This window comes from Trachemys scripta, chromosome 3 (assembly GCF_013100865.1).
Source record: "Trachemys scripta elegans isolate TJP31775 chromosome 3, CAS_Tse_1.0, whole genome shotgun sequence".
Taxonomy (NCBI): Eukaryota; Metazoa; Chordata; order Testudines; family Emydidae; genus Trachemys; species Trachemys scripta.
In genome coordinates, this window is record NC_048300.1 from 38,703,675 (window position 1) to 38,721,835 (window position 18,161).

At 39.3% G+C, this 18,161-nt stretch overlaps 1 long non-coding RNA gene across 2 annotated transcripts; it reads right to left on the reverse strand.

Moving 5' to 3' along the window:
* Nucleotides 1-481: 481 nt before the first annotated feature.
* On the reverse strand, nt 482-16,449 carry LOC117875591. 2 transcript variants are annotated; one of them, XR_004645295.1, is made up of 3 exons: nt 16,334-16,449; nt 15,912-16,005; nt 482-709 (listed from the first exon to the last, which is right to left on the reverse strand). It is a non-coding gene; the product is annotated as an uncharacterized LOC117875591 (long non-coding RNA). The 2 variants fall into 2 exon arrangements; XR_004645294.1 differs by lacking the exon at nt 482-709 and adding an exon at nt 8,949-9,621.
* Between the last annotated feature and the right edge of the window lie 1,712 nt (nt 16,450-18,161).

Genomic DNA, 18,161 nt, shown 5'->3' on the forward strand with positions numbered 1-18,161 from the left:
GTTAAGGATCAAATTCTTCCTGGTTTCAGTGAAAGTTTTGCTCAGTTAAGATCTGCAGTATGTAGCCTTGACTGACGTGAACACAGGAACAAAAAAGCTGGGGATAAAACCCAGATCACCAGAAACCTGCGTCTGAATCACAATGGGTCACAAATAACTTTTTAACTACATAATAACTTATTAGTATAATATCTGGGAATTACCGTACTATATCATCAAATGCTAATTATCTTCACAGTTCTCTCTTCTAAATTATAACTGCATGATAAGATCTAGAAATTGCAAATTATGTGATAAGTAATCTATGGATTTGCTTAGTAAATTCCAGTATAATTATTCTACTAAGTAACTGTTAAAACATGTAATTTACTATGCATTTTCACATGATTTTGCTAGAGAATTATGTATTGATTCTCTGGTTAGATGTAAGTAAAAATGAAATGGAATTTAAGATAACTTATTGAGAAGGATATTGCTAGGGTATTCCCTCCCCCCTCCACACACACACACACACACCAAGTATTAAAATGTATTTCTTTATGGATGACTGTATCGTGGCAGACTTTTTCAAAACAGAACTCCCACCTTCAAATTGTTTGAAAACTGATGGCATAGTATGGCCTTGAAACATTTGATTTTCTTCAAAGTAACACTCATGATGCTTGTAATTGTAGGGTTTCTTCTGAGTGCTCAGCTGCAAGGCCTTTTCCTAATGAATAAATAAAGCAACATAACTGACAGATTTCTTTGAAAATAAGAAATAAATACGTGGGGTTTGCAAACAAAGTATCCGACTCAGAATGGATGCGCAATACTACTGACATTAGTGCATATAGAAATGGGCTTGATATGAACCAAGGTCTTTTCAATCCAAATGAATTAAAAGCCCATCTGTCTGCATGATAGAAAATGTTATATTCATTGGAAACATAGTAAATAGAGTAGTATTATTCAGGGGATTTCTTTTTTACTCCTTAGTATATGCCTGATCCAAAGCCCATTTAAGTCTTTGCTAACTGCTGTTTCCTGGGTGCACCTGACTGGAACAATGACATTCTGCACTTATTATCTGACTCACAGGCTCCTGAAATGTATTTGTCAGCCAAATCGTTTTCCTGTTTGAAAGCAGGGGCCTGAAATTAAATGGGTGATGTGTACGTCTCTAATCTGAACGTATAGACAAACAGAGCATTAATCTGTCAAAGAGCTCCAGAGCCAGAGATGAAGTTATTTGGAAATTCAGATCAGAAATCTGTACTTGGGGAAGACTCACTGCTAGACTGTAGCCAGCACTATTTGACTCAGGGTTACCTGTCCCTCCCTAGCACATCAATGGGAACTGAAAAGAACAAAGATGTGCATGCTGGCAAATGCCACCTGAAGGTAGCACTGGTAGGAGAGCATTGGGTAGTAAAATCGTACTCACCCAAGCAACCCTGGAGACACAAGAGTGGGGGTGCTTAATGTCCTTCCCAGAACAGCTCTGCCTCTCTAGAGGCATAACTCAAATGTCTAGCTATCACCCCTGTATTTCTCTAATTTTATGCTGGTACTCCATTAACTTTGGTGGCATTACAGAGGTGAAGTTTTGCTCAGATTTTCTAGAGCACCCAACATTGTTCTCAATGGGTTCTGTTAGGAGAAGCGCACTACTGAAAATGTGGCCAGAATTAAAGAGTAACCCTCTAGTAATTACATCAGGAGTGCAAGGTTCTGTATTTCTGAAATTGTAATATCAAACAAACACAAAAACAGGAGCAGTTAGGTATTGAGTTCCCTTTGAAAATTTAGCTTTAATGTCTAGGCCACCGTCTTCTTCCAGTTAAAAGTATTTTTAACAGATTAGTGGCAGAATATTTTTAAAAACCTGGTTTGAGGACTTTAAAAGTGCAGTTATTTTGGAGGAATTACTCTGAGTTACTGTGAAATATAGTAAATAAGAGCTTTTGTTCAAGTTTGATACTATAATTTCAAAGATATCTAGATCTGCTGCTGTAATTATGATAGGATTTTCTCTTTACTTCCAGCTGCATTGGGAATGTCTCTTGCATTAGGATGTTCACAGAGTTACTTTATGGGCATCAGACAGGTCTGGGATTTCTGTACCAACACTAATACTTTCTGTATCTGAGTGTCACATCTGGAAAGCCATATTAGCCCCAGTGTCAGACAGTTCATTTATTGTAAGCTTCTTAAAGCTCGGTCTTGTCAACAGCAAATCATGTTCTTATGTAATTCCTGTTCTCTCTTTTTTTGAGGGAGTTTTTCAATCAAAAACTTTTTTCAAGGCTAAGCAGAGGTGAGGAATTGTTCACCTCGGTGAGAGACAGACTGTTCATTCTGTGATCTTCCCTCATTCAGAACTTTCCATCTTCTCTCTCATTTAAAAGCCTCATTCACATTATCACCCTAAGTAAACAACATCTGTTACTCCAAATTGAATGAGAGAACAGCAGTATCTTATTGATGAACCCCAAGGGGAAAACATATCAGAAGTTTCTCTTTGAGGCTTAGCAGACCAAAATCCAGAGGTCTCTAGCCACAGCTCCTGAGTATTACTTGGAAGTTAGTTTAAATCCTATTGCCTTGTGTCAATTTGCAAGATATTATCTGTAATTCTGTGTGCATCTACGGCCCATACTGTATTATACTACATTATACAAGTATGGATAATAATTCTCTCATTTTTTATCTAACTTTCTGCTACCAAATTACTTTGGGTGTCATGTTAATATATCAAGATATTGTTAGGTATCAGCTTTCAGCTCCCAAACTAAAGGTAAGGAAAATTCTTTATAATCGTCCCATCCTCCCTCCCAGTGGTGCTCAATGACAACCGCTGACTTGGTACTCTGCTCCCTCACTCCCATGGTCTGTCTTTGCGTGAAAATACTATCGAGAAGTGCCAATTTGTAGATAACATTCTGCGACGGCACGGTATTTTAAGTGCTTTGATCCTAAGGGCTCAGATCTTGAGCTGAGCGTGGTGTAACACATGACTGGGTAGGGAGAAGATGGCATTTAGCCACCTTTATGCACCCTTCAATCCTGGGACCCCAAATCCTGCCATCAGATCAGTCCCCAGTGAAGGCAGGGTGTAGGCAGGACCATAATTTCAGGTCACTATGCTAGAACAAAAGCTGTGGTCTAAGGGCCACTCACCCAACTGCCACATGTCTGCCCAGCCATTGTCCTTTACCCAAGCTTCCCTTCTGCAGTGTCCTAGACAGAGGTGTCATGGTACCCAGCTCTGCCATATGCAGAGGATACAGAGTCTCCTCATGCATCCCTCCACACCCCAACAGGCTGAATCACTGTGGTGGCACCACCATATTGGAGGTTTGTATGAATTCCTCCTCAGAAGAACATGGTCATTGCATCCTGACACTAACTCCCTGACATGTTTAAATCGCAACTCATTAGCAATGGAACAAATGGTATAATCCAATCAACTCTTTGCCTCCATAGTATCGTTCTGAACCATCTCAACTTACTGTCCATGCAGTAATGAGGATATATTGAACGTACACTGCTCCAACATTTCGCATTTACACAATGACTAAGAATGCAAGTTTCAGAGTAGCAGCCATGTTAGTCTGTATCCGCAAAAAGAACAGGAGTATTTGTGGCACCTTAGAGACTAACAAATTTATTTGAGCATAAGCTTTCATGGGCTACAGCCCACTTCATCGGATGCATAGAATGGAACATATATTAAGAAATATATATATAAATACAAAGAATATGAAAAGATGGAAGTAGCCATACCAACTGTAAGTCCTACGATGGCTGTCTGACTGGTCTGGAGACTGTCTGGAGATAGACCAGTCCTCGCTTACAGACAGCCCCCCCAACCTGAAGCAAATACTCACCAGCAACCACACACCACACAACAAAAACACTAACCCAGGAACCTATCCTTGCAACAAAGCCCGATGCCAACTCTGTCCACATATTTATTCAAATGACACTATCATAGGACCTAATCACATTAGCCACGCCATCAGGGGCTCGTTCACCTGCACATCTACCAATGTGATATATGCCATCATGTGCCAGCAAAACCCCTCTGCCATGTACAAAAGAATAAATGGACACAAATCTGACATCAGGAATCATAACATTCAAAAACCAGTAGGAGAACACTTCAACCTCTCTGGTCACTCAGTAACAGACTTAAAGGTGGCAATTTTGCAACAGAAAAGCTTCAAAAACAGACTCCAACGAGAAACTGCTGAGCTTGAATTAATATGCAAACTAAATACCATTAACTTGGGTTTGAATAGAGACTGGGAGTGGCTGAGTCATTACACATATTGAATCTATTTCCCCACCTTCTTTTTTAATTTTTTTCAGGCGATTTCTCAAAAAGATGTTAATTAGAAATGTCAAAATTCTCCTGGCTCTACTTAGGAATGTAAGCTAGTGAACTCATCTCTGTTCAGCTTTTTAATAGTACTCCTTAAACTTGTCCCTCCTCATAAACGTACTGTGGTGCTGATAGCAAAGCTTACTTGCACTTATTTCAAGAAATGAGTCTTACTGGACAGGACATACAATAATTAAATTAAGACTATAACCAAAGTAAGATGATTATGGGTCCACATCTTGCTTTTCTTAACCACACAGAAGAAGTGGATGATTTGTATTTTAGCCACTATTTCACCTAAACTGAGCAACAATGATATTTGGAAATGGCTAAGATAACAAAAGTGTAGTGATTAACAGGAAAACAAAAAATTATAACAAGGTGACAGAATAGTAAAAATCATTACACATCTACAATAAGCAAACTGATTAATTGGCCTATGTAACTTTCAGCATGGGAGTAGTTCTGTTTAGATCAATGGCATTATCATCAGAGTGTAAAATTAAGCATCCAGGCATGACTTTGTAGTAGTGGGGCTTGAGAAAGCATGTCTGTATTTTTAACATTTGCAGTGTTGTTGTAGCCATGTTGGTCCCAGGATATGAGAGAGACAAGGTGGGTGAGGTCATATCTGTTATTGGACCCACTTGGTAATGAGGCAAGCCTTTGAGCTCCACAAAGCTCTTTTTCTGGTCTGATTATCTTTCCCAGCTTGTCTTTCACCAACAGAAGATGGTCCAAAAAGGATATTACCTCACCCAACTTCTCTGTGTATTTTTAAGAAACACCATCCCCTCATACACACACACACCCATCCACCCACTCACCCACCAACAGTGTATGCAGTCTAGTCTGTACAATCAACTTGTTAAATTTGTAAAGCACCTGGGAATCAATTTGAATGAAAGAGTCCACAGTAGTGTAAGCTCAATATTGTCCATGAACAATTTTATACTTATTGTAATGCTAATATTAGGTGGTCTTGAATATTATGAATCTCTAGTTTGGAAATATTTCCAGTCTTTGTAGTCCATCCTGACCTATTAATTCATTTTAACTAACAACTACAACTAATCAGGAAAGGGATCTTGGAGTCATCATAGATAGTTCTCTGAAGACGTCCACGCAGAGTGCAGCGGCAGCCAAAAAAGCAAACAGGATGTTAGAAATCATTAAAAGGGGATAGAGAATAAGACGGAGAATATTTTATTGCCCTTATATAAATCCATGGTACGCCCACATCTTGAATACTGCATACAGATGTAGTCTCCTCATCTCAAAAAAGATATACTGGCATTAGAAAAGGTTCAGAGAAGGGCAACTAAAATGATTAGGGGTTTGGAATGGGTCCCATATGAGGAGAGATAAAAGAGGTTAGGACTGTTCAGCTTGGAAAAGAGGAGACTAAGGGGGGATATGATAGAGATATATAAAATCATGAGTGGTGTGGAGAAAGTGAATAAGGAAAAATTATTTACTTGTTCCCATAATACAAGAACTAGGGGCCACCAAATGAAATTAATGGGCAGCAAGTTTAAAACAAATAAAAGGAAATTCTTCTTCACACAGAACACAGTCAACCTGTGGAACTCCTTGCCTGAGGAGGTTGTGAAGGCTACGACTATAACAGGGTTTAAAAGAGAACTAGATAACTTCATGGAGGTTAAGTCCATTAATGGCTATTAGCCAGGATGGGTAAGGAATAGTGTCCCTAGCCTTTCTTTGCCAGAGGGTGGAGATCGATGGCAGGAGAGAGATCACTTGATCATTACCTGTTAGATTCACTCCCTCTGGGACACCTGGCATTGGCCACTGTTGGTAGACAGGATACTGGGCAGGATGGACCTTTGGTCTGACCTGATATGGTCATTCTTATGTCCTTATGTTAACTATAAATAGCTTTTATTGTTCAGATGGAAAAAATCTAGGTCATTATAATTCTTAATGAATGCTCTCTACAGCACTTGTCCACATACTGACAGTACTAAGTCTTTTATATTTAGATTGTGTTATATTTTGAAGGTAATGTTTTAAGCCACCGAAATAATATTTTCTTTTTATAGTTCTACCAGTTTTCTCCTATATTGTTAGGCATGTTGCTCACTTTTGGCCTGAGTAACTCATAATAAATAATAATATTTATGCATTATGGGTCAGTTCCAAAGCCCACTGAAATAAATGCAATAACTCTCATTGACTTCAGTGGGCTTTGGATCAAGCCCATTGCGATGTTCTCTAGAGGTAAGAATCCAGTGACTGTGCTGAGTGTTAGTGAACTTGTTTAGGTAGATTTCATGTGACTTCTCAAGTTGCTATATGCTGCTGAGTTCACATAGTACCATTATCCTACTAGCAGTTTTCTGCAACTCCTCAAGTTTGTTAAAGGAAATAGAAGGCCTGAATCTGTTCTCATTAAACTAGTTTTACAATAGTGTAACTCTTTGCACCAGAGTGAAATCAGAGTCAGCTCAGAAAACACATTTAAAAACAACAACACTTTTTTAAACTGTGGAACTCACTGCAACAAGGTATCATTGAGACCAAGAGCCTAGCAAAAAAAAAAAAAAAAATTATGAGAAACATATAAAGTCACTTTAAGGTTTGTCTACATAGGAAACAAACAAGTTAGATAAATCAGTTTAGAAAGCGATTTCATTAAATTGGTGCAATGTGCTTGTGTTGACACTCTTATCTTGGTTTATGGATGCCTTACATTGATTTAGTTATTAATTCTAAATGCAGCATGTTATTGTTTTACATATATTACTATGTTTGCATCTTGGGTTATATTCCAAAATTAAATGCCTCATAAAAGCTTATGTTTGTCCTCGACAATAAACTATTTCACCTTGCGAAAGTGACTGAGGTGGCTAGTTTTAGGTTGTTTTACCACTTTCTTGTTTATATCTTTACATGCATGGCTAACCTGTTTTGATTCTATCAAGGACCAAATCAGTGGCTTCCCCAGGAATTGAAATTGAGGCGGGGTGGGGGGGTGTTCGAATTTACAGAGTGTGTGTGTCAGGGTCGATGAAGGGTGAGACTGAGGGTGAAGGGGGGCTGTATGGCACCATAGTAAAAACTGAAAAATGTTTCATGACCATTTTATTAGATTTAACTCATGTTTTAAAATCATCACACAAATTAAAGTTGGCTACTCAAGACTTCTATGAAGCACTACGTCTACATCCTTCTTGGTTTCTTGTTATAATTTTGCACAACTCTGTTAATGAACTTCTTGAATGCAATGCGTTCATCTTTGGTGGCGTCTCGTGTGTCCGGTACTTCCATTCTTTCAGTTGATATGCTCATTAGTTCATTCACATGATCAGGCAGAAGGCGACTTCTTTCAGAACACAAAATTCTATTCAATGATGAAAAAGAATGCTCAACTGTAGCTGTTGTGACTAGGAGTAGCAAGAGATGAATTCCTACTTCTTTCATCCCAGGAAACAGAACACAAAGATCAGGTTGAGCCACTAGTGATGATAAAAAAGAAGTTGAAGTCAAATCTTCATTCATTCGTCGTATGATATTCCACTCTGTGTTCAAATTCTCTATTCTGTCCTAATCACATGGCAGTCCCATTGCTGGTAGTGCCTGACTCCACTCAACTGTTGGTTTTTTATGGGACAGGCATCTGTAAAACCTACATAGAGGTTGAGTAGAATCTAGAAGTCGCTGTTGTAGATTTTAAAGAATCAAGTCTGTGTACTTTTTCAGTTGTCTTAACAAACACTTCTTGTCTTCTTCACTTAAGGATTCAATATAAATGCCTTCATTAGTCAACTTCTGGACTGAAGTCTTTGCTTCTTCCAGTACTTTTTCAATGTATAGATCTCTGATTGGTCCAAATGTAGCTTCTATTGCTGGACAAAGATCTATTACTGTTGTAGCAGATGCCTGGATGGCATTGTTTAATTATCCAAGTGGTTTCAACAGTAGAGTTACAAGACAGAGAATGGCAATAGTCTTCTTTGAATGTAGTAGCAAAAGTAATCCACCAGCCTCACTACTTAGATCATTGCCATCTCAGTAAATACTTTTCAAAGCCAGTAATAACGGCTGGAATAATTTTAAGACAACAGAAGTTTGCAGCTCCATCAAATGCACAAGCAGCCATCTGTTTGGGGTCTAATTGACAAGCATTTAACTCTTCTAAGATGTGGGTTGTCACAGATGCAGCCGATGTGTCTTCTATAACTTGAACATCTAGAAATGCATCTACTGGCCTACCCCTGACATCAAGATAACATACACAATGACTTAATACTTGATGCCCATTTGCATCAGTGCATTCATCAGCCATGTATGCAGTTTTTTTGAATGTGGTGAGAGTTCTTCACTTTTTCAACTGTTGAGTCTTTCACTGTTGCACCACATGCTTCTAGCCAGTCAGTTGAGTTTCTTGCAGAAAGATAGTGAGCATTTGCTGGTCTTGTTCGGAACCAGTGTTCAACTTCAGGATGAACAAGTGACAATGCACTTAACATTGGCCTCCAGTGTGTGGTATCTCTTGCTTAAATAGAAAGTAGGATGGCACAGCCATGTTTGTTCGCATGAACTGTATTGTGTCTCCAGCATTCTTAACAGCCTCATTAAGTACTTCTAAAATTGGCTTTGAAAGTGGGCTTATAAGGCTTTCTGCACATTGATACACTCCAGAGGCTGGTGTTTTGCAGCCTTTTCACGTAGTTTGTCAGCATTGGCTTTGCTGATCGGTTTGACAAGCCAAGCTCCTCCACTTTTACCAATTATAGCATTGGGAATTCCTTCTTCATAAGCTTTTTTGCAAGAGGTGCACCAGAAGCCACCTTTTGTAACTTCAATAAATGGGAACACTTTGACCAAAAAACATTGGAAACTGCCTTTAGGTTTTGGAGACACTGTTTCTTCAGTAGGTAGCTGTATTTGTGTTTCGGGCTGGTCGAATGTAGATATACCACTTGAACCTTCAGATGACATATTGATATATTCTTGGTTTTTGAATCACTGTGGTGGCACCAACGTATTGGAGGTTTGTATGAATTCCTCCTCAGAAGAACATGGTCATTGCATCCTGACACTAACTCCCTGACATGTTTAAATCGCAACTCATTAGCAATGGAACAAATGGTATAATCCAATCAACTCTTTGCCTCCATAGTATCGTATTCTTGGTTTTTGATGTGTTCTTCACCTTGGTTAGTTTTTGAGGCCTTTGAGTGGAAAAATTATTGTATTGTTTTTTGTCTTTTCATTTTCACTTTGACCTGCAACATATAAAAGAGATATGAATAAAGTAAATGTTTTGTTAGGATAATGCAAATTTAACATAAGGATAATGCAAGTTACACCAAAACACATAACAGGTCTAGATTTCTAAAAAAATACAATTTAAAAAAAAATGGATTTAATTTAAATTGACTTTTGAAAAGTAAGCCCTCATGGGATAAGGGGGAAGTCCTCTCATGGATCAGTAACTGGTTAAAAGATGGGAAACAAAGGGTGAGAATAAATTATCAGTTTTCAGAATGGAGAGAGATAGTGGTATCCCTGAGGGTCAGTACTGGGACCATTACTGTTCAACATATTCATAAATGATCTGGAAAAAGGGGTAAACAGTGAGGTGGCAAAATTTGCAGATGATGCAAAACTATTCAAGATAGTTAAGTCCCAGGCAGACTGCGAAGAGTTACAAAGGGATCTCACAAAACCGGGTGACTGGGCAACAAAATGGCAGATGAAATTCAATGTTGATAAATGCAAAGTAATGCACATTGGAAAACATAATCCCAACTATACATACAAAATGATAGAGTCTGAATTAGCTGTTACCACTCAAGAAAGAGATCTTGGAGTGATTGTGGCTAGTTCTCTGAAAACATCCACTCAATGTGCAGCGGCAGTCAAAAAAGCAAACAAAATGTTGGGAATCATTAAGAAAGGGATAGATAATAAGACAAAAAATATCATATTGCCTCTATGTAAATCCATGGTGCGTGCACACCTTGAATACTGTGTGCAGATCTGGTCACCCCATCCCAAAAAAGATATATTGGAATTGGAAAAGGTACAGAGATGAGCAACTAAAATGATTAGGGATATGAAACAGGAGGAGAGATTAAAATGACTGGGAATTTTCAGTTTAGAAAAGAGACAACTAAGGGGGAATATGATAGAGGTCTATAAAATCTTTACTGGTGTGAAGAAAGTGAATAAGGAAATGTTATTTAATCCTTCACATAACACAAGAACTAGAAGTCATCCAATGAAATTAATAGGCAGCAGGTTTTAAAAAAACAAAAGGAAGTACTTCTTCACACAACATAAGTCAACCCATGGAACTCTTTGCCAGGGGATGCTGTGAAGACCAAAACTATAACAGGATTAAAAAAAGAACTAGATAAATTCCTGGAGAAGATGTCCATCAGTGACTATTAGCCAGGATGAGGAGGGATGCAACACCATGCTCTGAGTGTCCCTAGCCGTTTGCCAGAAGCTGGGAATGGGTAACAGGGGATGGATCACTTGATGATTCCCTGTTCTGTTCATTCCCTCTGAAGCACCTGGCCTTGACCACTGTCGGAAGATACTGGGCTATATGGACCACTGGTCTTACCCAGTAGGACCATTCTTATGTAAAAATTTATTATAATAATAAAAATGTTCAGTACAGAAATTCCCCAACATAATGACCTCTCAAGATAGCAACGATGTGAGATAATAACCTTGGCAAATAATGCATTTTAAAAATCTTGGCCTACTAGGAAACATATTTATATAAGTTTCCATTCCCAGTCACAAATCAAGCATTCTGGAGCAAAGACACTAAAATATAGTCCAACAAACAAATGTTTATTTAACGTACCCCCCACACTTTTCCCTCCACTGCACCCCACTCACCAGTGTTGTCCTTGGTCAGTGGAGACTCAGAGGTGCTTTCACGTGAGTACACCTCCCAGGTGGGGGGCAAGAAGGCACCTTACTCGTTCCTCCAGCTGCTCATTGTTCGCTCTGACCATTGCTGTTTGTTGTGCCACCATTCACTCCACCACTCTGTTGCCAATGGCCCTGAACAGTCACCTTCTGCTGCCACCTGCCACTGTGAACTCCGCAAGTTGGTCTCTTGAGGTTCCACCCAGCTCTCAGTGATTTCAGCTGAGCTCTCAGTGGGGGAACCTCACTGCTAGTGCAGTCTGGGCTGTCTCTTCCACAGAAACACTGTCCACACAGCAGGACTAAGCACTTAGACCTGATTATCAGTGATTTCAGCTGCAGTGGTCACTTAACAGAACAAAAGACTATCTATGGAGCCTAATCAGCTCTGTCTTTAAACAGTGGAGAGGGACGGGTCCCCACCCTCTCTCTTGATGCCCTCAATCAGCACAGGCTAAGTACAGTTCTACTGCCCTTTACGCATACAATAAGAACAACAACATTTCATCCCCCTCCCCCGCCAACCCCAACCATAATCTATCACTTGGGCAACACAGTTGTTTGCTGGATACCTAGGTAGATTAGGTGTGAATGTAAATATAATCTGGTCCTGAAGCCTTCCCCCCCAGCCCCAGCTCATCACTAGCTGTCAGGGAGAGCTCATTTAGACTTTGCTTACAAATCATCATTTGAAATTATTAGGTTGGCCAACATCACCGAAATGAATGCAACCACTGACATTGTCATAAAAAACAACAGCTGTGTAAGGAAGCTAGTCTATGTTCATACTTTTCAAATCTATTATACTTTTTCAGATACATGTATTTTATCATATACTTTATATGCTTTTAAAGTGTGTTTTAATGTTTCAATTTCAAATCAAATTTCCAAATAGTCACTAAATTGGTAACTAGTTCACAAAACTGTGGGGGGAGGGGTGTTGGGAAAATTCAGGGAGGGTGTAGGGAAATCACTGGACCAAATCCCATGGAACCATATTGTACTGTGAGAAGCAGGAGAATTGTAACTATCTTCTTTCCTATTCTTTTGGAGCTGATATGTGATCTTATTGCCCATCGCCTGAGGCCAAAAGCAAATGCATTTAAACTGGCACAAGTTCTTAAACATTTGTTAACCTCGAGGTGCTTTTAAGCATATGTTTTTGTTGTTAATATTCAAGATACTAACAGCAATTCAAGGGAGTGGGAACCTCCATCTGTCTAATGAGGTCTCTACCCAAATAAAGTTAAAAGCCAAGACTCTGTTTAATAACACCAATTTCTTAAAAATGAAGTTTCACTAATGCCTGACCACTCTCCTCCCATAGGTCAAAGGCAGAACTAGAAGCTATTTACTGGCTTCTCATTTTCATAGCAGCCACTTTTAAAAAAAAGTTTGTCAAAAAGAAAGTGACTCACATTGAGCTCCTTGCCTTCCAGCATGCCTGAGAGCTAACTAGACTAGACTGCAGAGGCTGTTTCAGTGATATGGTATCTGAAACACTCAATGAGCTCATTGGTTTTAGAAACAGTACAGTATGTTCTAACATTACTTACCCCAACACAAAATGAACTATTGTTTCCATATTTCAAAGAGATCTTTTTTATCTTCATGTCTCCTCACAAAAATATTATGGGTTAGATTCCCTGCTGTTGTAATTGGGCATCGCTCCATTGATTTCAATGAAGCTGCATCTCGACTAATTGGTTAACAGACATCTTCTATCCATTTAAAATCCTATTAATGGGAAAGATACAATGTTCTAAAGACTTCATTTTGTTTTGTTGATACATGCTTCTTTAGACATAAGGGAAAATTTTATAAAAGTTCAAAAGACTGATAAACTAAACTAAAGTTTAACCTGAATACAGTAGTCCTATAATAACTGGACAAATGGCTTTTAGACACATAAATGAGGTTTTCAATGTTGCATATGTACTACACATGATTTGCAGCTTTACAATAAGTTCAAGATTGGAGCTGGCAAGGAAAACCTCAAAAGATGATGTTTTTTCCAAAACTGAAATGCTTTTCAAAATTGTATTGATTGCACTGAAATTTCAGTTAGCACAGAAATAATAATAAAAAGCCTTCCAATAATTAAACAATCTGATAAACAATCTATTTGCCCTTACTAGGGCCTTCCGTCCTAGCTCTGGCTCCTTTAAATACAGTCCTTTGTTTGGGATCCCAACTCAGTCCTGTCCCGAAATGGGATTATGCCACTTTACTGGGAGTCAGTAGAGGAACCAGGGCCCATCCAGTACTCCAGGTTCCAACCCAGAGGCCCTACATGCAGCAGCCACATACAGTTTATTGTAATCCTTCACTGCAACTTCCCTGAGTCACTTCCCACCAGCCCTATCTCAGGGTCAAGAGCCCCATGTTCTTCTCTCTCGACACACCCAGCCTTATAAATTCAGCCAGCAATAACTTCTGGTTAATTGTCAGGCTCCTTTGACCAGAGAGGATCACCCTCCTTCACGCCTCCAGTCCCAGCCTGGATCTGACTTGCTAAGGTCCTGCAGAGCCTTTTATCTGAGCCTGCGGGGCTCTGATTGGCTGCTTCAGTGAGGCGTCTCTAGGCAGGCCCACCTTTGCTGCTTCTTTCTTGGGGCTGATGTAGTAGGAAAAAAGAAAAACCCTTTCCTCCTTTTTTCATTTTGCTCCTATGTAACTATTGATTGATCATTTTTGTGACTGGTTGAGATCTTTTTAAAACGTATTTAATAGGTTTTTACAAAATCATTTTAGAAAATGATTCCTATGAAATAAAAACAAATCAATATTTTCAAAAAACTAAAAATCCAACAAATTTCAAAATTTTCCATGTCATTTTTTAAAATGTTTTGATTTGATCTACAATTGTCCCAAGAATCCAGGCATCATTGGTGGCGTGGCCCAGTGTGTATTCTAGCATTAATGATAGCACTTAAAAAAACATTATTTAATCAGTTGTCACAACCCCTTTTGAAGTAGGTAAGTATTATCCTCATTTTACACCTGGGGAAAACTAAGTCAGAAAGTTCTAACAGCTTGACGAAGGCCACAGACAACCATGTCAGAGCCAGTGTTAGAAGATAGGAGTCCTTTGTTCTCAGTTCTGTTTAATCCCCTAAACCACACTGCCTCTCACATTGCTCAATTGCCCCCACCTTTGGGTAGAGGTCATACTCACAAAGGAGTGGGGTCAACTGCAGGCAGGGTTTGTCAGTGATTTCATAGCATCCCTGTGCCATCAGCAGCAGTCTTGGCTGTCTTGCCCTCTCCATTCCTGGAGCAGCACACTGATCTGAGGTCTTTCTGAAAATGGGAGGATTTTCCTCTCTCTCCCCACCCCTAGGCATTGTTCTTGAACATGATGAAATTATGCTTTGTTATTGTTCTTCTCTGTATAGATATTCAACACACCCTAACGTATATGCAGATGTCAGACTGGTGAAATCTCCTTCCCCACAATTTAATCTTCCCTGAAGCTTTGCTCACTTGTGACATCAAGGGAGGATGCCACTGACTGCAGATTGTGCAGACTGTCATAAATGATTGCCCCCTTCTTTCTTGTGTGTTTTGATGATCAGTGAAAGAGTTAACACATCTTACACTTAAATTACTATCACTAGGCTTCAGAGGCAACGTTACATTGAGATAAATGGAGGCAATTTACATCTCTCTGAGCTATTGTTTCATGCTACCTACAGACTCTGGCAGGCATCGCTTACATCCAGTTCACATTTCTTTGTAAACCTTTGTAAGGGCTGGAGACTTATTTTTGTGAAATAAAGTTTAGATTCTGAAATACCAGATGCAGCAACCAGGGAAAAATGCTGGTTCAGTCAGCTGCTGCAAGCTGATCCGATCAGACCACAGTCCAAGTGTGAATTAAAACATCAGTTTGCCTCAGATTAGAGCTAAAAACATTTGTTTGAACTAATTCAGTTTAAGGCTTTCTACAGTCAGGTGCCCGGCCATTAGGTTCCTTAGAAATCTAGTGTCCTTTAATACTTGGCACTTAGAAAAGATAAATAGTGTGAAGAGAACAACAAAGTGCTCAGATGCCATAGCGATCAGCTGTATATAAATGCCTAGAGAGAGAGAGAGAGGAACCTGCTATCTTCAATGGGAACTTAGCCCAATTAAGGACTTCATGACAGAGCCAATAGTCAACATCAATAATAAAGTACAGCAGCAGTTTTCCCATCTCCAGCCCACTCTCAAAGCCTTTGAGAACAAACGTATCTTATCCGAGCCAAGGGGTGGTTTCACCTTGGGCAAAAAGGGAAGTGAATCTGCTGGCCCCTGCTTGGATTTAATTTACATTGCTATAAAAAGGAGATTTTGTTTTGGTGCTGATTTAAAAAAAAAAAAACATTCTGTGATTTAATTGAGTGCTTGTGAAAGCCAGAGACTAATTGCACTGGAGGAGGCCTGGCATTGTAGAGGCAAGAGCTAGGCAGGCTTTGCCATCTAATTCTCTGCCAACATACATTTGTCTTTGTGGTGCAGAACAGTTGTATTCCAAGACAGCAATTTAATCATTGCCATGAGGAAGGCTATGCCTGACCAAACACTCCCATCTTGTGGTAGCATGCTTCCCACCCAAACACAGATAAGCACATCAACATACTCATTTGATGAAGGGCAAGTAACACTGCACAGTGCTGCTCCGATAATAACTTCCTCTGCCAAAGACTGGTCTTCTGCATAGTTCATACTGTCATCTGTAAAATATTTAAAACAAAATAACTAATATTAAGAATAACTAGAACCAGCGAGCAACCCCATGCCTCTTGGGAACACATTTAATGATTTGAGATTTGCAAAATATTCCATCATGTTATCTCATTTTATGAGGCCATGAATCCCAGTAAACAAAGTGACACTTGAGTGATATGTAGTGAATTTTAGCTGTCTAAAAGCCTCAGCAAGCAGCAGTAATCTTTTCTCTCTTTCAGAGATAAAGATATTTCATTGAGCGTCTTTACACAAAACAGGATAAATCTGCCAGTGTTTTTCCACATGATGCAGGCCCTTTTATCTCATTCTTACCTCCTCCGGGACATGTCCAATTTGATAAGAAGAAGAGTGGAGTCTGAGATGTCTGGGTTCTATAATAGGCATGGTGTAAGTATGTATTTGCCGATCACAGCTGTTATCTTGAAGAAGAAGGATGATTGACAGGCTTTCTAAATCTCTGGTGTAGTGTCATGGTGGGTTATGCTACAGGATGTGTCTTAACCCTTAGAAAACCTGACAAAATACAGTCTTCACAATATTCTGCATTACAAACATAAAACCAAATTTTTATGAAGGGTGATCTCTTGTTAAAGATGTACAGGAAATCTTATTCACCAACCAAGGAGGCAGTTTCTAACAGCCCTAGGATCTTTGATCTTGAATCTATAATTTGGGGTATATGTTATACTTATAAGAAGCACACAGGATCTTTATAGAGGAGAAGGCAAAAACACCACATTTATTGAGAATACTGCAGTTAGCATATGCTTTTCAGTTACACACAAACATACACACACACCATGCACCCAATCCTGCCAGTTGATGTTTATAGTTACCAGTCCAGAGTCTGGATCAATCTAGTGGCCAGACAGATTGGTCGCAGAGGGGAGCCGGGCTCTGTCAGTCGTGATCCGATGCTCCTGGAGTGTGGCAAGATGAACCCAAAGTCCCATGGCAAAGCACCCTGTTCTTATAGTCTTTTTTCTCTGTTGAAGTCTATGGATTTTGCTGTTTCTGACCAGTTACTTCTTAACTGGTGTTATCTTTTGATGTAAACATTCCAATACAACTCCCAGAGGGTCATCCTGTCCTGGTTTCGATTGAATCAATTGTCCTGTCCTTAGGGGTGCCAGTCTTCACTGCAGGGTCGTCAATCTGCCCTTCCTTAATTTTGGATGAACATTGATGGTCCTCTGGTATCGTTAAGTCTCTTCACTCCTTCTTCCTTGACCATCTGGCTATAACCATGGCCTTCACACCTTATCTTTTCCTGATACATACATTCCTCTTCACACAAACAGTCTTTTGCAGAGACCTTTGAGAATACAAACAGACACTTTTTATATTGAGCAAAAGACATTGTAAATTAAGCCTTCCTAAATCTTATAATCAAAACAATTCACATTGGGGCCCAGGCCTTGAACGTTCCTCTAATCTCCTTAACGTAGACACAATACAAGATCCTGTCTCTTACTTACTAAACCTTAAAACAAAGAAATGTATATTTAACTAGCGTGCCTAATTTGTAATACATATAGGAAACCATAGTAGACATTATAACTTATCCTAAAACAAAAGGGGGACCATAATCAGTCATAAGGATTGTTCTGGTCTGTCCCTGCCTTAACATCAGTACAGACACTGGCAGTCTGTCAGATGCGTTTCTACCAATGTCCCAGAGGGTCATTCCTTTCTGCTATTCAAAAAGGGTTGCTGGCAGGATGAAATCAAATCATACATTAATTCTCATAGTACAATTATACAATCCTGCTCCTACATATACACATCAGTTTTATTGTTAATTTTACCCATTGAATCAGTCAGATTTTTAAAACAATACAATCAAGGAAATTGTCAAACTACTATCTTGTGAGAGATTAATCCCATCCTCTGACATTCTACAGCTCTGGATCAGGCTCACGAATTCTATGGTGCAGCTGTAGTTAACAGTTAACAGAACTGTTGACTTCTTGGGTGGGTCCTCAGCTGGTGTCAGTCAGTGTAGCTCCACTGAAGTCAAGAGAGCAACACTGATTTGCACTAGCTAAGAATCTGGTTCTTTTTACAGTGGAACATTCCTCGGTAAAGAACTTCCACTTTTCTCCCCAATGGTTATGTGAACACAGGACACACACTACAC